This window comes from Suricata suricatta, chromosome 2 (genome assembly GCF_006229205.1).
Source record: "Suricata suricatta isolate VVHF042 chromosome 2, meerkat_22Aug2017_6uvM2_HiC, whole genome shotgun sequence".
Taxonomy (NCBI): domain Eukaryota; kingdom Metazoa; phylum Chordata; class Mammalia; order Carnivora; family Herpestidae; genus Suricata; species Suricata suricatta.
In genome coordinates, this window is record NC_043701.1 from 29,305,846 (window position 1) to 29,326,378 (window position 20,533).

The following is a 20,533-nucleotide window of genomic DNA, read 5'->3' on the forward strand; positions in this document are numbered from 1 at the left end:
AGATTTTGTAGCTAGTAAATCGGCAGTGGCATTAACCTAGATAGAAGACTGGAGGGAGCGGGTGTGTGGGAGGGTGATGTAATTAATTTGGTTTGGGACACACCCAGTGGGACATGCCTGCAGGACATGCAGATGGAGGTGTCTACAGGCTGCTGTAAATTCCAGTCTGGAGCTCAGAGAGTTCACTGTCGAGCCTGAGGATTTTTATGCATTGCTTTCCCGTCTCAGGAAGCCTGACAGAAAATGGGCTGAGAACCAAATCTAATATGAGGAGAATCTTAACTAGGATGCTACAAGAGCTTCCTTTTGTCTGAACTCCCACGCCTATGGATGAGTCAAGCGAGGTAAAGAGAAATGAATATACCACTGAATCTTCTGTGGCAAAAGGAGCCACCCCTTTTAAAACAAGACTGCCAAGTGCTATGTCGCTTATTCAACCCCACTTCCTGTGAAGATCCTGTGATTTTTCAAGCAGATTCCTCTTTCCTATTAACTGACTTATTTCCTCGCCTCCACGCACCTGCTAGAAACATGTTCGGGAGAGTCTCTCAGACCATTTGAAAGTCATTTACTTTCTCTTAGAATATGTTCTTGCAATCACGCCTCATCTCGTGCATTCGTGGGTGGGTGTGAGGTGCCAGGCCCCCGGGTGCCAGGTGTGTTACATGTATTTTCTCTGCTTTTTACAACCATTTTGCAATCTGCAGGCATCTTGATCCTCATGAAACAAATGAAGAAGGGGGACTCAGAGATATTGCCGGGAAGTGGCAGTGCTCTGCCCTGCCCCCCACCACTTTGTGACATGGCGTCATCGTCGGCCTGTGGTGAAGCGCAGCTGTTGCCTCGCACAGAAAAGCCAACTCCTCCTCCATGGCCATCGGGATCTCGAGGCCCACTTGCCTCCAAATTCTGTTGCTTCTTCCTTCAAAATGACTCTTTTTTCTAATTTCATTCTTCCTACTATTTCCCAGAACAAGTCCAAATTATCCATAACTTTGATTGAAGCCCTACATTTCTCTCTTCTCCCATTTCTGTCTCCTTCCATTGATCTATCTTGTACATGAACGGGACCAAATTAATTTATTTAATCAACCTTATTGAGATATATATTTTATATATACATAAAATACATCTCACCTATTTTAAGGATTAGTTTTTTCATATCTATGTACTCATGTAACTACAACCACAGTCAAGATGTAGAACCTTTTATCATCTCAAAAAGTTCCACGATGTGTCTTTGCTGTAAATCCCCACCATCCCCACGCCTAGCCCTGGGTGACACTGACCTGCTTTATGTCACTTAATTTTTATAAAACACAATTCCTACCGTGTCACTCCTTATTCGAACCCTTCCAGGAGTTCTTTGCTTTAATTAAGACAGAGATGCCCAGCTCACTTGTGTGTATGTCATTTACGTGGCCTATTGGGATAAATGAAGGTCAAAGGTGCCTGGCCATCCTAGGCCTTTCCTGGCCAAATGAGGGCTATAGGAAAGCAATCGCTCAGCACCAGGGTTTGACTGCAATCCAGTAGTTTAAACAAAATAGAAGTGATTTTATATTTCATAAAATGTACACGTGTGAATAGCCCAAGGTACGGCTGCCTGAAGGAGTCAGGGACTCAAGTCCTTTTCTCCCGCTGCTCTGCGGTGCTAAGGCACTGCCCGTGCTCACCCGGCCCCAAGTGGCACACTGTACTTCCACATATACGGCAGCAGGCTGGAGAGAGTGTGGAGCGGATGGGAGGAGACATGCTTCTTCCCTTTAAGGGCGGACCCATACCCAGGATCACACAGAGCTTCCGTTCAGGTCTCCAGCCATAAGTGGGGTGGGGGAAGGGCCTTTGTTCCAGGCGCCCATGTGCCCAGTTGAACCAGGAAGTTCTATGACCGCAGAAGGAGGGGAAGCTGGTATAGGTGTCACGTAGCAATCTCTGCCACATTCCTCGGTACTTGCAGAGTAAGCTCTTCCACATGAACTTATTTTTCCAAACCCATCCCCTTGTACCTTCCCACAGGTCAATATACACCAGCCACACAGGCCAACCATGGTCTCCTCGTTGCCATTAACATCGTGGGAGATATCTGGGGGCTCCTTGATTTTGCTCACGTCTTGGTGCTCCTCTCACAGACCTTCATGTCCACCAGCCCACTCTGCACTCAGCCTCTGTGTTCCAGCTCAGCAGCCGCTTCTTGTCTGCAGCTTCACAGCAAACCTTCCTTCAGCCCACAGCAACCTTCTTCCTCTCAGCATTTATTTGTTGCCATGATATCTAGTTTGATCCTTGTGTTTTCCAGTTTGTAACACTATTTGTAATTTATATTATTATTTTCTTTCTGTATATCTGGTCTCTCTCGAGAATAAATATGCTCTTTTGTATCCCACTCAACATGGCATGGGGTTGGGTAGTGTTTCTTAGGTATCAGTGCCTATCTATCTACTATGTGTATGAATTAATACATGCATGAATTATGAGTTAGTTAAATGAATCAAAAGCTATTGTCCAAAGTGATTTCAATAAGGAGAAACTACTGTAAAGGAAGCCATCTGTTCGTTCTTGACTGGGCTAGAGGACACTGGGTTCTCATGAGCTAAGTACTCATTTAGCTGTAAGTGGATGTAGATTGGATCTGTAGAATGCAGTTAGAGCTCAGTCAAGTCTCATAAATGTCTGAGTGAACTATCAAGTTGTACTTGCAGTCTAATCAGATAATAGTGTCTTTCATTTATAAAATGTTTTTATGCCTAACCCCAAACCCTTTAACTTTCGAATCTATGTTTTGTTAAACTTAAAAGTACACAGAGTAAAATCTGAGTTCACATCACTGAAAAAAATCTTTGAAGAGTTAAAGATTGTAGCTGATCTCCACTAATTTTGCCATATTCATGCAATTCTAGAAGGTAACTTAAAAAAATATATGTGGCAGAGGCACCAGTGTTGCTCAGTTGGTTAAACATCCGATCCTTGATATCAGCTTAGATCATGATCTCACAGTTCCTGACATGGAGCCCTACGTCAGGCTCTGCACTGACAGCTCAGAGCCTGATTGGAATTCTTTCTCTGTCTTGTGCATGAGTGCGCTTTCTCTCCTTCTCAAAATAAATAAACATTTAAAATAATATGTGGCATCCAAGACTTCTGTGCTGAGTGCATCAAATACAGTTTTCTATTTACTCTTCTCATAATACCAATGATGTAGCTTTTATAATAAAGAAGAGGGACCTGTGGATCAGAGATCATAAGGAATATACCCCAAATTACGCAGCAAGAAAGTGTGGTTTTAACCAGGATTGTCTAAATCAAAAATCCATGATCTTAACTACTTAACAAGAGAGCTAGTATATTAACAGATTTCCTAAATTATTCTTAATTTCTTGGTTATGACAGGTTATTTTAATATATTGCTGAATTTTGCTAATTAACATTTCTTTAATTTTTTTAATATATTCAAAAGTTATATTCATTTATTTAACTTGTTAACTCATTTTTCTTTGATAGATATTGTATGAGGATAAGCTAGAGTCTTAAAATATATTTATTTTAAATTTCATTTTAGTCTAAGAATTTGGCAGGTGTATATACTGTCTTTAATATTATGAGATAAATTTTTTAATATATCTCATGTCAACATTAAGAATGCAAAATAAGACTTCTACTTCCAGCCAGGATGGAATAATGAGGATCAAATGTATCCTTCTGTCTGAAATATACAATAACAAAACATGTTTGAAACGATGATTTTTTTTAAGATACTGGATATTAGACAACAAAGACAGTGATCTTTAAGAGGTTGGTAACAAATGAGGTGAGCTCTCTGGTTTCCCCAGCTTACTTACTTAAGGGAACTTCCAGAATGTTGTGAAAGGAGGGAGAATCTAAGTAGAGCCTGGATTCCGTATTCAGAGGAGATGAAGCTCAGAATACAGGGAGACCAAGGCAGCTGAGTTTGAGAGTGATTGAGAAAAGAAATGCCTGGATAAAGAGCATGGATAGAATATCCCCTTCAAGTATTCTGAAGAGTCATGATTGACACATTCAAAAGGACTAAAGCACGTGGTACCTAGTGCCCACAGAGGGCTGGAAATAGTGCTATTCTCACCAGCCAGACCAGAAACCCCATAATTCATAGGGCAGTGAGTGGGGTACAGAAAGTCCCACCTCAGTAGTGAGAAATAATTGGCCTTTAAATTAATAAGGCTCTACTGCACCAAACAAATCATAAAAGCAAGACCTTAAATTATCATACTTCTTTCACATAATATAACTGAATCAAGAACAAAACTCAAGAATACTTAATAAAATACAGAAATAACTATCCCCCAATAAGGGAAAATTCACAATGTTTGACATTCAATCAAAGATTACCAGTCATGCTAAAAAGCAAGAAAATATGACCCATAATGAGAAAAAAATAAGTTGAAATAGATCCAGAACTGGCACAGATACATTAGCAGATAAAGATATTAAACAAGTAATATCTTGGTATTCCATGTGTTAGAAAAATTAAATGGAGATAGAAAGAAAATTTTATAACAATCAAATTGAACTTTTAGAGATAAAACCTTCAAAGCATGACATGAAGAGTATGCTGCTTATAACTAACAGCAAGTAAGCCTTTGTGGAAGAAAGGTTAACAAGTTTCAAGACATAGAAATATAAATTATACAAAAGAAACTTGAAACAGAAAAATAAATTAGAACCAGAGCAAACACATCACTGAATTGTGACAATGTCAAGTAGTCTATACACACGAAATTAGTGTTCTCAAGCAAGAGGAGCAAAAGAAAGATTTACAGTATAATGTTAGAAAATTTTCCAAGCTTGATTTTTAAAGGTCCAGGAATATAAAAGGACCCCAACCACAAAAACATGAAGAAAACTACACCTAGGCACAGTATAATCACTTTACTTAAAACCAGCAATATATAAGAAATTTTTAAAGCAGCTGGGGCGGGGGAGGGGTAGATCATGAACCATTTACAACTACATTAAAAATACTAAATAATGAAGGATGTATCCAGGAGAAAAAAAGATGTGCAAGACCTATACATTGAAAATTATAAAATACAACTGATAGAAATTAAAGAATACCTAAGTAAATGAACACTTACAGCATGCTTATGGATCAGAATACTTAATCTTGTGAAGAGGGTAATTTACCCTAAATTTATCTTTGGGTTCAAATGCCAATCAAAATCCCAGCAGATCTTTTTGTAGAAATTGGCAAACTAATTCTAAAATTCATATGAAAATGCAAAAGTGAGGGACACAAATCATGAGAGACTATTGAATACTGAAAAGGACCCGTGGACTGAAGGGGGAGGAAGAGGGAGGGAAGGGGGTGATGGTCATGGTGGGGGGCACTTGTGGGGAGAAGCACTGGGTGTTACATGGAAACCAATTTGACAATAGAGTATTATAAAAAAAAAGAAAATGCAAAAGACTAAGGTATTTTTCAAAAGTTGAAAAATAAGAACAAAGTTGGAGGGGTAATACTACTGGGATTTAAGACTGTGTGGTACTGATTAAATAGAATAGAGAGTCCAGAAATAAACTTACATAAATGGACAACTGATTTCTGACAAAGATGCAAAGACAAATCAGTGGTAAAAGGACAGTCTTTTCAACAAATACTACTGGAACAGTAAGATATCTACACACAAAACCAAAAAATCAAAACAAAATAAAACCCCAAAATTTGTTCCATAGTTTGCACCATTTAAAAAATGGTACAATCACCATTACATGAAGATAAAATGGTATATCCAAAGTGAATCACAGGCCTAAATGTGGAACTAAAATAAACTTCTAGAAACAAAACAGAAAATCTTGGGACAAAACAGAAAATTGGGTGGCTCAGTTGGTTAAGCATCTGACTTCAGCTCAGGTCATGACCTTGTGATTGGTGAGTTTGAACCCTGTGGAAGGCTCTGTGATGACAGCTCAGAACCTGGAGCCTGCTTCAGATTTTATGTCTCCCTCTCTCTCTGTCCCTCTCCTGCTCATGCTCTGTCTGTCTCTCAAATATAAATAAACATTGAAAAAAACCTAGAAAATCTTTACGGCTTCATATTAAAAAAATATTTCTTAGATATGATACCAAACATAATCTAAAAAATAACAAATTGATAAATTGGACTTCATCAAAATTAAAAACACAGATCACTGAAAGACATCATTGGCAGAATAAAAAGATGAAACACTGGGAGAAAATATTTACAAAACATACATATGATAAAGGCCTTATATATTGAATATATAAAAACTCTAAAAACTCAATTATATGAAAACAAATTCCATTTAAAAATAGGTAAAATGTTTGAAGACACTTCACAAAGAATATGTGCAGATGGAGAATAAGCATATGAAAAAAATACTAAATCCCTTTATTCATTAGGAAAATGTTAGTAAAACCACAATGCATCACTTACTAGAAAGGCTAAAATGTAAAGTTTGACAATACTAAGTGTTGATAAAGATGTGGAGGAACTAGAACTCTCATACATTGCACGTACAAATGAAAAATGGCTGAATCACAATAGAGAACAGTTTGACATGGGCGCCAGGGCAACTCAGTCACTTGAGTGCTTTTGATTCAGGTCATGATTCCAATGTCATGGAATCAAGTCTTCAGCATGGAGCCTGCTTAAGATTCTCTCTCTTTCCCTCTGCCCCTCTCCCCTGCTCTCTCTCTCTCTCTCTCTCTTTTCCAAAAAAAATAAAAAACACATTACTAACCAGCTTGACAGTTTCTTAAATTGCAAAACATACACTTAATATATGATTTGGCTATTACTTTCCTAGGTACTTATTTATTGAAGAGAGAGCAAAGCATATTTCTATACAAAGCCTTACACATGAATGTTTATGCCAGTTTTATTGCAATAGCCCCAAACTGGAAACAAGGCAGATATCCATGAACATGTGAGTGGAAAAATTGCATTAAATTCATATAATGGAATATTACTCAATAATAATAATAATAATAATAATAATAATAATAATAATAAAGACTAGTCTATTGAACCGTGCAACAAAACAGATAAGTCACAAAGTAATTATGCTTAGAGAAGAGAGCTTAGCAACAAAAAGGAATTACATATTGATATATACAACAATATGGGTAAAAATCAAAAGAAATATGCTGAGTGAGAGAGGCCAAACAATAAATAATGCATATTACATGACTCCATTTATATAAACCCTTAAAATTCAAATTAATTGATAGTGACAAAAGCAGAACAGTGGTTGATTCAAGAAGGAAAGGGAGAGAGAAAAAATTAAAATGATCATGGGGATGATAAATAATTGAAGGTGGGTTCCAACCCTCAGAGCATGTGGAGGGTTGGTTAGGTCCCTATTTGTCTGTTTGGGCTTTGGTCACCTCTTACCTTGCTCTTACTTGAACTGGATGTTCTCAGTCCCGGCTTTGCTGATACCCATTCTTCATTAACCATTTGAGCAATTTACTAATTTCAGTGTCTATAGTTAATACTTTTTGAGGATGTGGCTGAATTTCTTCTGCGTAGTGTAAGGAAATTTCACCTGGACAAAGATGAATGCATTAAATGTTGAGCCTACTCTAAAAATGGATCCTTAAGTGCCTTGCAATGATTCTGCAAGATAGCCAATCAGATATAGCATCGCTTCCATTTCTCAGGGACTCCATTCTACTCCAACCCAGGGCATGTCTACTGTGCTTCCAGGGCATTTTCCCCCTATTCTTAGAAGCAGTTTTAACAAATAGACTTGTAAATAATGATCTTTGATTGATCTAATAAGAAAGACGGAAGGCATCTGTTACTGAGGCAGGAGAAACTTCCCTTTTTTTATAATTCATTGTTCAAATGCTTGTCAAAGGGCAGGGTCCCGAAGCTAGAGCAGCTAAAGGAGGGAAAAAGTTGCATTTTCCAGAATCAAAACCCACGCCTTGGACTATTACTTCTTATATTATGGATAGAGTATGTGAGAATTTAACTGTCTTTGTGTTGTTAAGTTCTGAACACATGCATAACTTAAAAATCTATTCCCCTCGGAAAGCTGTGCTCTGGCAAAATTGGAGAAGAAAATTGCTGTGACGAAGGTATAATGTGCTGTATTATTCTGTTTATGGATCAATATGAATCAATCTGACAATCAGATTTCTAATGATGGTTCCTAATTCCCTTCTATTCTCTTCTAGTTTTCCTTGGAATTCATCTTATTTTCTCTTGCCAAGTTTGAGACCAATTCAGTTCAATTTAGTGAGATTTGTTGAACATCTGCTATGTAGAATAGGTTGGGCTGGACAATGTGAAGATCAGCAAAAAAACAAACTATAATCCCTGCCTCAAGAAACTCACAGTGCAATTGGAGAGATCAGACAAATGGGCATGGAATAGTTAACCAGTGCCTGGTACAGGTTCTGGCCGCTGAAGGTACTCATTAATGTATGAATTGAATCAACAACACTGAAAATTCGTATAAGGTTGAATGCGAAAGTATGTGGTACAGATATAGGATTTCTGAGAAAGCAAGACATCAAAGCAGATGAAGTTTTGGCACATCATGGGAAAATTGTGGTGGGGCAGATTTTAACGAGAAAAAAATGAGAAGCATAATTCAGGTTAGGGTCATTATAAATAAGCCGGAGACAGGCATTGGCCGAGTGTGTGTTCACAGCAGGAAGGAGCCCGTTATGGCTGGAGAAGGTAGTACAGGTTCAGATAGAGGAGGATCTCCTATGAAGTTTGGACTTCATTCTGAGGCCCTGGAGAGCCCTACGTGGGTTTGTATCAGCAGGGCCGTATTTTTGAAGTCTACATTTGCATAGCATGGAGAAGAGAAGACTTAACAATGAAAATACTTGAAGGGAGAGAGAACTAAATGTAGGAATATAAATAACTGAATTGCAACAACTTGAAGTACCATGTTTGCATATGGTTGGGAAGAAAGAAACCAATCATGGAAGGCAGAAAACAATAAGGCTCGCAGATTATGAAGAGGAAATAAAATATGACTCCCTGACGTATAAGTCGGAGAGACTGTGAAGAATACAGTGTCAGAGACAGAAGAGAAAACAAAAAGAACTATTGTAAAGAAGATTTTGTTTTGGATTCAAGTTTGGGATGATCATGGCAAATTCAGGATGCTACAGCTTTTTAAAGGAAAAGCTCAGGTTCAAGATAGATGTTTGAAAACAGATGGATTGTTTTCTGTCAACTCAGCAACATTCTGTTTCCTCATTGTCCTGTGTTACTTAGGAAAAAAGTCCTCAAAATTTTCTTCTTATGTGGTTTCAGGGTATATCATTCCACTGAGAGCCACTTTTGTGAAGTTAAGAGGGCTCAGTCCTCACTTCTTCCTCTGGCAGCTGTCCTCTGGCTTCTCATTTGTGGCCTCACAACTGGGAGACACCACTTCTAGATTTCTGGCCATCTCCCAGACTTACTTCTGATTCCTCCAGCTCTAAGGTTGTATATGCTTATAATTCCCTATATTTCAAAATTTCTACACTGGAGACCTCATTCCTCATGAAGCCTAACACAAAAGCTTATTCTTGGTACAGAGATTAGGGGCAATGACTAGATTGAGCTTTATTTGTGTGTGTGTTGAAGAAATAGAGGCAGAGAAAGAAACAGAAGGAATGGCCAGAAAATTAAGAAAAAAGATGAGCACACCTTATAAGAGAGGCCAGGTAAAGGAAAATTAAGACATGATTTTTTTTTAATCAGGTAAAGGGACAAAACAAAGACAATGAGACAGCACAGAGAGAAAAAGGTGTAACTTTTGTCAAGATGAGGGACGATGTGCAGAAATTCAGCTTCAGTATTCCCACACATTTCATTCCAGGGTCAGTTGGAACTATGCTACCAAAATAGTGGGCTGGCGTGATGTTCAGTGGGTTGGTGAGATGATGAAGACCTTAGAACTTGGTTATCATAAGAGCCAAAGAGTCTTCAAAGCACAAGGTGAACACAGGGCCTCTATAGCACTCCCTTTGGAACATAAAAGCAAATTGCTTCTTTGGTCTTTACTAACTGGTCTAGAGGAGAAGCTTTCACCAGATTTAATGACTTCATACTATTAACCACAGCAAGTGTCAATGCTACCTGATTCCATTTATGATAATCCACATCAATTTACAAACCCATCCGTCCTTGGCATAGACACCTACATAGCTGAATGAACTGGGAGAGGCGACAGAAACAGCAACCTCTTGTCTTTGAAATATGATAGTGGCACTAATTTCTGAAGTAATATTGGTGATTTTCTATTTTTGGAGGGAGGAGATTTTTCAGCCATTTTCATTTGATCCTTCCTGCCTTATTGTCCTTATTCCATAGATAAAAGAGCCGAAGTAGGTAAACTTCCTGTTGTTAAATGTATGATTTGTATTCAGAACCACCGAACCTTATGTCCTTATTCTGATTCCTGGGCCACTGACTTACAGAATTTCCCTAAATTGGTGTTAACTTCTGGGCAATCCAACAATCTCTGAAAAGTCTAAATATTTCACTTTCTTCATTACACAGCCACACAAGTAAATGATTGCTGGTGCCTTTGGGAAACTCAAGAAGATTTACACAAACTTCTTGTGGTAGTGTGGCAGAAACTTGCCAGTTAAACTAGAAGGAATCTGGTCCTTTCATGTAAAGAGCTCATGTTTACAAACTGGCTCAAGAATGTGGGTTATGTGACACATTGTGACTCCATTGAGCCAATTAAAGTCAAGACTGTTCACAAGGATTAGAGATTAATTTTTTCCCTTAGAGTATAGACTGTGCAATTATATTTCTTTGAGGAACACCATAGTCAATTAGCTACTACCAAAGATCTCCTTAGGTTAAATTCTCTTGATTACAGTTCTAGTCCTGCTGTCCATCCTGATAATCACCTCCAGCTGTCCCAAAAGATGAGGATCAGGGAACCCATTTCAGAGGGAGCATCTCTCAACATCATTATGAGCTTGAAGCATCCTGAGCTTTTTAAGATGTAGATCCATTCTCTACCAGAATATTTCTTAGTGCATTGGTAAAGGTAGTGTTTTCTGGGTACTTCCTTAAGACAGAGTTAGTGGGTGGGTAAGTGGGTCCCACATGATAAAAACATTCCAAGTTCCTGTCTCCCAGCCTTTGAATCCTTTCATCTACAATAAACCAAAGACATTCTGGTATCTCACCTTTGTTTAATATGCATACTCACATATATAGAACAATTATTAAAACATAAATGAACACGTAAGGTTCTCAGGGTAAGGTTTGTGTATGGAAAAGCAAGGACAGAATTGGAATCTGGAAAGTTGTACCTATCATCTTAATTCTTCATTTCTTAAAAGTAGTAAAAATATCTGAAACAAACAAGTCAAAATATGAACATGTGTTGGATCTTAGTGGTGAGAATGTGGTGTTTGTTTATTTTTCCTACTTTTCATTATTTTCAAAATATTTCATATTAAAAATATTTTAACATCTCAAACACTTGAGAGGAAGCCAACAGTTGCAGGCAAATATATTTGTAGTATAGATCACATAGCAAAACGTTTGCAAAAGTTCAGAAGAGTCATTCTTAATAAAGGCCTTAAAAAGAATTGATCACAAAAAATTAACTTCTAAGAAGACAAAGACAAAAATAGGTAAAATTTATGTTCTAATATGAATTGTTTATGAACAGATGTTAATTCTGCATGTTTCTCTGACTAGTTAAGTAGATCAATCTTGTCATTATGATGGTTTTCTCCATTCACTCCTGGAGACCAGAAGCTTCTCCTAGGAATGCCCTTCTCCTTTATAGTAAAGGCTAGGAAAGGACAAAGCTAATAATATAATAATAATAATCATAATATTGATGCCATAGTTGCCTTAAGAACCAACCAAGAGCACATATATTTTGTTTATACACCTTTGATCTGTAATGATTTTTCAAAGTATAGGTTTTATTTATAAATGAACTTAATATGATTATCTGCTTACATTCAATTGCCATGATTAGTATGATTCTTTTTAATGATCTCAATGCAGAGAAATGAGTATAAAAAATTGATGCTAAAAATGCCAGCTAATCTACAGCTATTCTCTGCGATCCTCTGTGTCTTTAATCCAGATAAAATATGTCGTACCAAGAATTATCAAAAAGGAGAAGGAATAAGCTCCTAAAATCACTTATAAAAGTAAAACAGAAAAACAGCTGAATCAGGTGTATAAGGCTATCTAGGGATACTTAGGTAGAAATGTGTGCTTTGGAGTAAAATGCGCTGAGCTCATAAAATATATGAACAATCTGAAAGAGGAACTTCAAGGTCACCTGAATGTATTTTCAAACAAACCATTGACCTCTCTCCAGCTATTTCTATCAACACTCCAATAGCAGAGGGAGTAGACAGAGATGGCCTGCGTAATCAACCTAAGACCTTGTTATTTAAAAATTCTTTTCACACATATTATTTTATATAACTCTTCATCCATCTGTGAAGTGGGCAGAACTTTATTTTAGAGATGCAGACATGAGGCTCAAAAGACTGGATATGTTTCCAAAGCCCACAGCCAGGTTGGGGGAGACTCTGGGCTTCTGTTCTTTCCTTTAGATCTCACTGACTTCATTCTCCTTACTCTCTGTAAGGTAGATCTCGACCTTTCAATTTCAGGGAGATTGGGGAGGGTTTTAAGTAATTCCTTTTGGGAATACTTTACAAAACCCATAGCATGTTGACACCAACATTCTAGAGATTGTGTTTTATTACCAGGAATACTACTGGAGGCGGGCCATTCTTTGACTCAAATAGCAGCATATGGACAATGTGAACCAGACCAGGGTCTAGGCCACAAGTTCTCACTTCTTTGTGGAGAAAAGATGATATCAACTGTGGTCCCTCCAAACACATTTAACATGTTCAAATTATTTTTTTCCCCTTGGGAGTAAAGTAACAAAACTATTGGAGGGGAAGCTTATTATTCATAGTTACATAACATTTGTTGTCTCCAGTATGCTGATGAATTAATTATCTATTGCCTCTTAACATTTTCCCCCAAAAGTTGGTGCCTTAAGACAATTATTATCTCCCAGTTTCTGAGAGCTGCTTGGTTGGGCAGTTTTGGCTCAGGGTCTCTCATCTCATGAGAGGGTCTCCACATTTGGAGGTGTGACTGGTGACGCAGGATCCACTTCCAAGTTGGTTCACTCACCTGTCTGGCAAGTTGATGCTAGCTTTCGATTGGAGCTCTCAGCCCCTGTCCGTTTGGGTCACTTCACAGTGTGGTAGCCAGCTTGCCTCAGCAGACGGTGATCCAAAAGGAAGTGAGAAAAAGCAAGCTAGAGCACCCAAGATAAAAGCTGCGTGCCTTCCATAATCTCATCTTGAAGTGATAGCCCATCCCAATCACCAGATTCAACTAATTAGAAGTGGGTCATTAAAGGTGGCGCACACACAAGGGGAGGGAAAGTCAGTCCCACGTTTTGGAGGGTGAAGTATCAAAGAATTCATGGACACATCTTCAAAAATCACTGCAACGCCTCGCCCCGATTCTTAGCTTTTGCAGAATAAAGCATATAGAATAGATATTTTTTTTCAGCTGGTTCATATGCTGGTAAAACTAACACTCTCTTGCTATTTCTGATCCTTCAATGATAATTTCTTCTATTTTCTTTGCTGCCCCTTGTCCTCTGCCTGAAAATGTTGGAGAGTGCCAGCTGTTCACGTCTTCTTCATGTACACGCTCGCCTGCCAACGCCTCTGGTACTGTGCTGCATACACCACCTCTACCTCCCAATTCTTACATTTCTCTGCAGCCTTGACCTCTTCCAGGTTTATGTTTGCAGCGGCTCCTTGACATCTCCACATGGCTCACAGGCATTCAAGTGTACCATGGCTATGAGAACTTTGATCCCCTGCTTTTACTCCTGGGCTTCTCTTCCTTAGTAAATCCTCCCAGTTGTCCAAGTTCTTCCTTGTCTTGTGTCTAGTCCACCAGCAGGTCCTGTCCGCACTTTCTTCATGATCTTTCCTGCACCCACCAGACTTTCTTCACCTCTGCTGTTACCACGCTAGTTCAAGCAACCTGTCTTCCCATCTGGACCACTTTAATCACTACTAACGGGTTTTCTTACTTCTTCTCTGTCCTAGTGCATATTCTCTGCAGTATCATGGTAGCACTTTGAAAATAAAATCAGTCCCTGCTACTCCTCTGTTTAAAACTCTTTGTGGCTCTCAGGGCACCTGGGTGGCTCAGTCGGTTAAGTGTCCAACTTTGGCTCAGGTCATGATCTTGCAGTTTGTGGGTTCAAGTCCTGAGTTGGGCTCTGTGCTGACAGCTCAGAGCCTGGAGCCTGCTTCGGATTCTGTGTCTCATTCTCTCTCTGCCCCTTCCCCATTTGTTCTCTGCCTCTCTCTGTCTCTCAAAAATAAATAAATGTAAAAAAAAATTAAAAAAAAAAACCTCTTTGTGGCTCTCTATTTCACTTACAATAATAAGCCCAAACTCTTTGTTCTTACTTAGAGTTTTTTTTTACAGATTTCTGCCCCTGCCCACTAGCCAGCCACATTGGTCACACACACACACACACACACACACACACACACACACACTCACACACACTCACATATAATTACAATTTGGTTAAAAAAAAGCATGTATCTGGAAATTATACCTTATTTCAATTGCAGCTACAAAGTTAGAACACGTGGTTTGAGAAGTAATTATGGGAAACAATTGAACAAAATAACCCAAGGTCAGGAATATCACTATAAAAGCAAAAGAGATTTTCTATTTGTGCATGTAATATCAAAAACCCCAAAACCAAACAGATACAAAAGAAAATCCCCCAAAACACCATGATGAGGAGGATTGGGATCAGGAAGCTGGGCACACCAGTAGGAAGCTTTAGTTTAATGAATCATAAGCTGATAAAGATGGCAATGTAAGGGCTATTAATAAAGGTATATTCCATATAAAAAATACACAGCACTTAGGTATGTCAACACACATATTGTATGCACACATGTATCTGCATTTTGACTCTGTGTGTGTGTGCATGCTGTGTGGGTGTGTATAATGTGCATGTGTCCCAGTGTGTTAGTGTATTTGACTACACGCACACGTGTGACTGTGTGTGTGGGCTTGTATGTGTACCTTGGCGGGTCTCTGTGCGCAGGGACATCCCGATTATAGGTAGATTGGGTGATACAACTTCCAAGAGAACACTCAGGGGCCACAATATCTTCTCTCTCAATATGGATATTTCTCCAGAGATTCATTAAGTTGAAGTGAGCGCTTTTCAATCGCAAATATCCTGGGAAGTGCATCTATCATCTGTGTCTTTCCATGAGTTATCACAATTAGATTGTGTCCCTCCCAGCGTAGCCTGATGACAATCAGAGGTAGGAATGAGGGCAAGGGGCTCCGAAAAGAAAACTCAGGGGGCCCTGTGCTGTGTACACGGTGTTGTGTCCACCTGTATCTAACTGCTTACTTAATGACCAGAGCAAGAGATCCCCGGATGTTTAGATTTCAGGCTTTGGAGTCAATACCTGGGGATCAATCCCGGTTTTGCAACTTATTTGTTGAGTTGTATGTTATGTAACATTTCTGTGCCTCTGCTTCTTTATACACTAGAGAAGCTGAGTATATATTTTATAGAATTTTTCTGATGAAAAATGAAGTAATATATTTAAAGCATTTAAAAACTATGTCTGGCATATAGTCGGCATTTAATAAATACTTACTAATTCTTTATATTGTTATTATTTTCCCCTCCTCTTGGAAGCCTCATGAACCTGTTTAAGCAGAACATCTGATCTCCTCAGCAAATGGCACTTTCCTCCACTACCTAGGATCAGAAATTGAGAGCTTTTCTAGAATTTTCTCATGTGCTATCAATCATTCTTAAGTCTCCTAGACTTTAACTCTAAAATGTTCCTTAAGTCAGCCAGTCCTTTCAGGTGCCTCTCTAACTCACCCATCCCTTGTCTCTCACTTAAGTTACTGAAAATGTTTCCTAATTGATCTCCTAGCTTCCTTTCGTGCCTTTCCCCCAACTCAGTTTTCAACATAAAGCAACTAGAGAGATTTTTTTCAAGATTATTTTTTTATTTTGAGAGAGGAGGGGGGCACAGGTGGGGAAGAAGCAGAGAGAAAGCGGCAAGAGAGACTCCCAAGCACCTGATATGGGGCTCGATCACAAATTGTGAGATCATGACCTGAGCTGAAATCAAGAGTCAGACGCTTAACTGACTGAGCCACATAGGTGCCCCTCAAATACAGTGATGTTTCAAAAACATAAATTTGATCATGTCACTCCTGCTCAAAATTCTTCATGTTTCCCATTGGACTAAGGACAAAATCCAAAGCTCTTATGTGGAAGGGTCTCTGAACTCATCCGTATCTGCATCGCTGCATCCATCTCCCCTCTGTGGTCCCTCCACTAGTCACTCCCCAGGGCTCAACCACTCAGGTCTTCTCACAGGTTTCCAAATGTTGTGAGAGCTTTTCTATTTTGTGGGATGCAATTTTGCTTCTAAAAATGTGTTTCTCTTCTTTGAAGATAAGTCCTACGTCTCCTTTTGGCCCCCATAAAGGTCACTAGCTCAAAGAGAACTTTTCTGAACTTTGAATCTTAACGGAGGACCTCTCTGTTATCCCTTTTTTAGTGTCCTGTTATTTCCCGTTGCGGCACTAATTTCAATGGTACCTTACCTGTGTGTTTATGTGGTTACCGGTAGTCTTGTCATCTAGATGCAAACACTGTAATGACAGGGATCGTATCTGTCATCTCAGTGATGAAAACACAATAACACGAATGTAAACAAGTCACAGATGTTCCTAAACTTCTTACCTTGAAGTGACGAAATCCAGAGTTGCGAGCTCTACTCAGACTCAGTTTAATATTATTGGTGACAAATGGGAGACTCGGTTGGAGAGCAAAACGCACAGGCTTTGCAGTGCAACTTGGGTCGGAATTCCATCTTAATCATTTACCAGTCCTGTGGCCCCGGGCAAGTTGCTTAACTTCCCTTGACCTAAGTTTCCTCACTTGGAAGGTGGTTATCTTAACACCAGCTCCCAAGTTGTTACAGAGAAATTGAAAGGAAATGAGTGGCTCGCTTGTGTTGATTGCTTAATGAGTAGATGTTAGCGGTTGTTTTCACAGCAAGACGTTTACTATGGCACTTAATTATGAAAGGGAAATAAATAGGAATTAAGAGTGATAAACTGTTGATTCCTTTAAAATACCCAGAAAAATGTGGCCCCAAATCATATAGAAGCCTGAAACAACAGAGACTAGAAGGGAAAAATTAAAACCTGTGAAGTTTCCTGAAATCAAACGGATTGGTCGTTTACATTCCCAGGGCAACTGTGCACGTGCTTCCCAGTCTGGAATGCTCTTTGAGTTACTGGCTCTTCCTTCTGCAAAGTACACATGTCTTTTCCTAGAGGCCCTTCCTGTACTATCAGATTAAGCATTTCCCCTGCTCACCTCCCTCATCACCGTGTCTTTGCTGATCTGAACCATATAGAAGTGTTTTTCCTAGAATATATCTCACTATGAACTTCAGTTGCTTAATTATATTTCTGTTTTGGAGTCCAAGTCAACAAGTAGACTATGAATACTGAAGGGGAGCAGAGCCCACCTCCCCAGAATACAACTGTCAGAGTTCAGGATCCCCCAAGTATGCCACTTTGGTATTTAGATTACTTTAAGCTGTAGGTATGTGAACAATAGTTAATGCAGAGAGAGCCGTTCTCTGAATTCCCCTTATGTGCCTAGAACATCCGGACAAACTTTGTCACAAATGATCATGCCTTCCATCTATTCTTTCCTCAATATCATTTACTGTCTGTTAAGAGACCTACTTACCTTCTTTTCCTACCAAGGTTGTTGTTTAGTCCTGAATTCTAGGCCACCTCTAATTTCCACTTTCCCTGCTTTCTCTCGTGTATATATGAGGTATACATGTGAATGAACATATTTGTTTTTCTCAACATAATCTGTAATCTGTGTTTTGTTACAGGGGGTCTCAGTCGAGAACTCAGAAGGGTAGAGGAAGAATGTTCTTTCCTCCCTTGCGGTACCAGCAACGGTAGGACCTACTTTTCAGTTTGTCCCCAGCACAGTGCCTGCAGCGTACAATGTGCTCACAAAGAAAATGAATGAGACGAATGGCCACCTCCACAGCCCGAGCTTCAGTGTGCCACTTTGCAGTCCTGTTTTCATCACAACTGGAGTATAATGCAAGATCATTCCTTAAAACAATCTCTTATTAGAAAATCTCTTGAAATTTGTATAATTTTAAACTGTGAGCAGGGTGCCTGGGTGGCTCAGTCAGTTGCGTGTCTGCCTTCGGCTCAGGTCATAATCTTGCGGTCTGTGAGTTTGAACCCTGCCTCGGGCTCTGTGCTGGCAGCCCAGAGCCTGGAGCCTGCTTCGGATTCTGTGTCTCCCTCTCTCTCTGCCCCCTCCCCTGCTCGTGTTCAGTCTCTCTCTCAAAAATATATAAACATTGGAGTGCCTGGGTGGCTCAGTCAGTTGAGCTCTGACTTCGGCTCAGGTCATCATCTTGGGGTCTGTAGGCTTGAACCCTGCATCAGGCTCTGTGCTGACATATATATAAATGTGTAATCCACTTATTTGTTTGGCCTTCTCTCTCTTTTTTAAATGTATTTATTTTTATTTTTGAGAGAGAGAGAAAGAGAGAGAGAGAGAGAGAGAGAGAGAGAGAGAGAGAACGAATGAAGGAGAGGAGTAGAGGGCGGGAGAAGGAGAGAATCTTAAGCAGGCTCCACCTTTAGCACGGAGCCATTGCAGGCTTGCCCTTGCCCCTGGGATCATGACCTGAGCCAAAATCAAGAGTCTGATGCTCAATCTGCAACTGACTGAGCCACCCAGGAGCCCCATTGTGTGGCTTTCTCTTATTTGTTGGGGCTATGCTCCTCTAAAACATTTTGGGCATCGAGTATTTTTTCTTTTTTTTTTAATGTTTTTATTTATTTTTGAGAGAGAGAGAGAGAGAGAGAGAGAGAGAGAGAGAGAGAGAGAGAGGGAGAGAGCATGAGCAGGGGAGGGTCAGAGAGAGAGGGAGACACAGAATCCGAAGCAGGCTCCAGGCTCTGAGCTAGCTGTCAGCACAGAGCCTGACATGGGGCTCGAACCCACAAACTATGAGATCATGACCTGAGCCAAAGTTGGATGCCTAACTGATTGAGCCACTCAGCCACCCCCAAGTATTTTTTTTTCTGCTATAAGAAGGGAAATGCAGTTACTTAAAAACAAATGATAGTACTTTTAAAGTTCATCTGTATTTAAACTCCGACTAGAGTTAGGAATTGTTATAGAAATATATTTAATTAGAATCAGAGATACTCGGGACACATAAACGAAGGCTTTTATACCCTCAGGTTTTGATGGCCTTAACCTTATTCTCCTAAGTTGAGTTTATTCAGTTTAAATGTATGTTGAGATACTTATTATAATTGGAGGCTATAAGTGATGGGGGAAAGGACTTGAATTAATTTCAGATAATCCTAGAAAATTCATAATCTATGTCTAAATTCTCAGAATCTTTGCAAGGGAACTGAATACTAGGTAAGATAGCCAGAGAGAGACAGAGATGATGTTAAATTTGTCTGGTCTTTCAAACTCTGTATCTTCCAAACAAAATGTGGTTTCAGGTTTCTCTGGTCACAAATGGATCCTTGTCTTTTAGTCTCTCATTAGTGGGACCATGTACCCTTGAATGAAGAAAACATTTTGTTTTGGGTACTAGTTGAGCCATCTGATATTATATATATATATGTCTCTTTTTCAAAATATAGTGGGATTTTTTTTATATGAGGGTTTACCGGCTGTATGTTCCTACGTTGGGGAAAAAAACAGGCATGAGACTTTTTACCCCCCATTATCATCTTCAGTAGGATTTACCTACTGATTACCTACATGATTAACCATATGCGATATTAAATTTTCTGTAAATTTCTTTTTAATCCTAAGTTCAATTTAAGTTTTCATGGAAAAGAAGTTTTGGACACCACGTTAATACTTATGATGACGAACACATTTACCTATTGAGAAGTAGGAAAGGAAAGAGTGAGATGGAAGGTAAAGAGATATTATTAATAGCCCAATGTTATTTTGGAACATAAAACAAGCAAACGATGAAGCCCAAAGAAGAAGTTTTATGACCAGTAGTTATATCCCAAGTACCATTTTAAAAGGTACATTAAATTTTCTACAGTTCTATATAAATCAAATGTCTGTGTTTACACCTTTATTGGAGCTCTCTATTTTATTAGGAGCAAATAAAAACTATCAACGACCTGCAGAAAAATTTTGGGATTCTTTGTGAAGATGTAAAACTCCAAGGATATTTTAAATTATATCATCTCAATTTGGGATACTGAATTATACAGTTATTTTGCCAATCCAAATCTCTCTGCACCTTATTTCACATGCCAATAGGCCCTGCAGAGCCATCCTCTGGCACTTTTGCCTACAAGAACCTGAGGAAAATATAAAAGATAATGAAAGATGGGAATTGTGGTTATTGACCTTAATTCCAAAA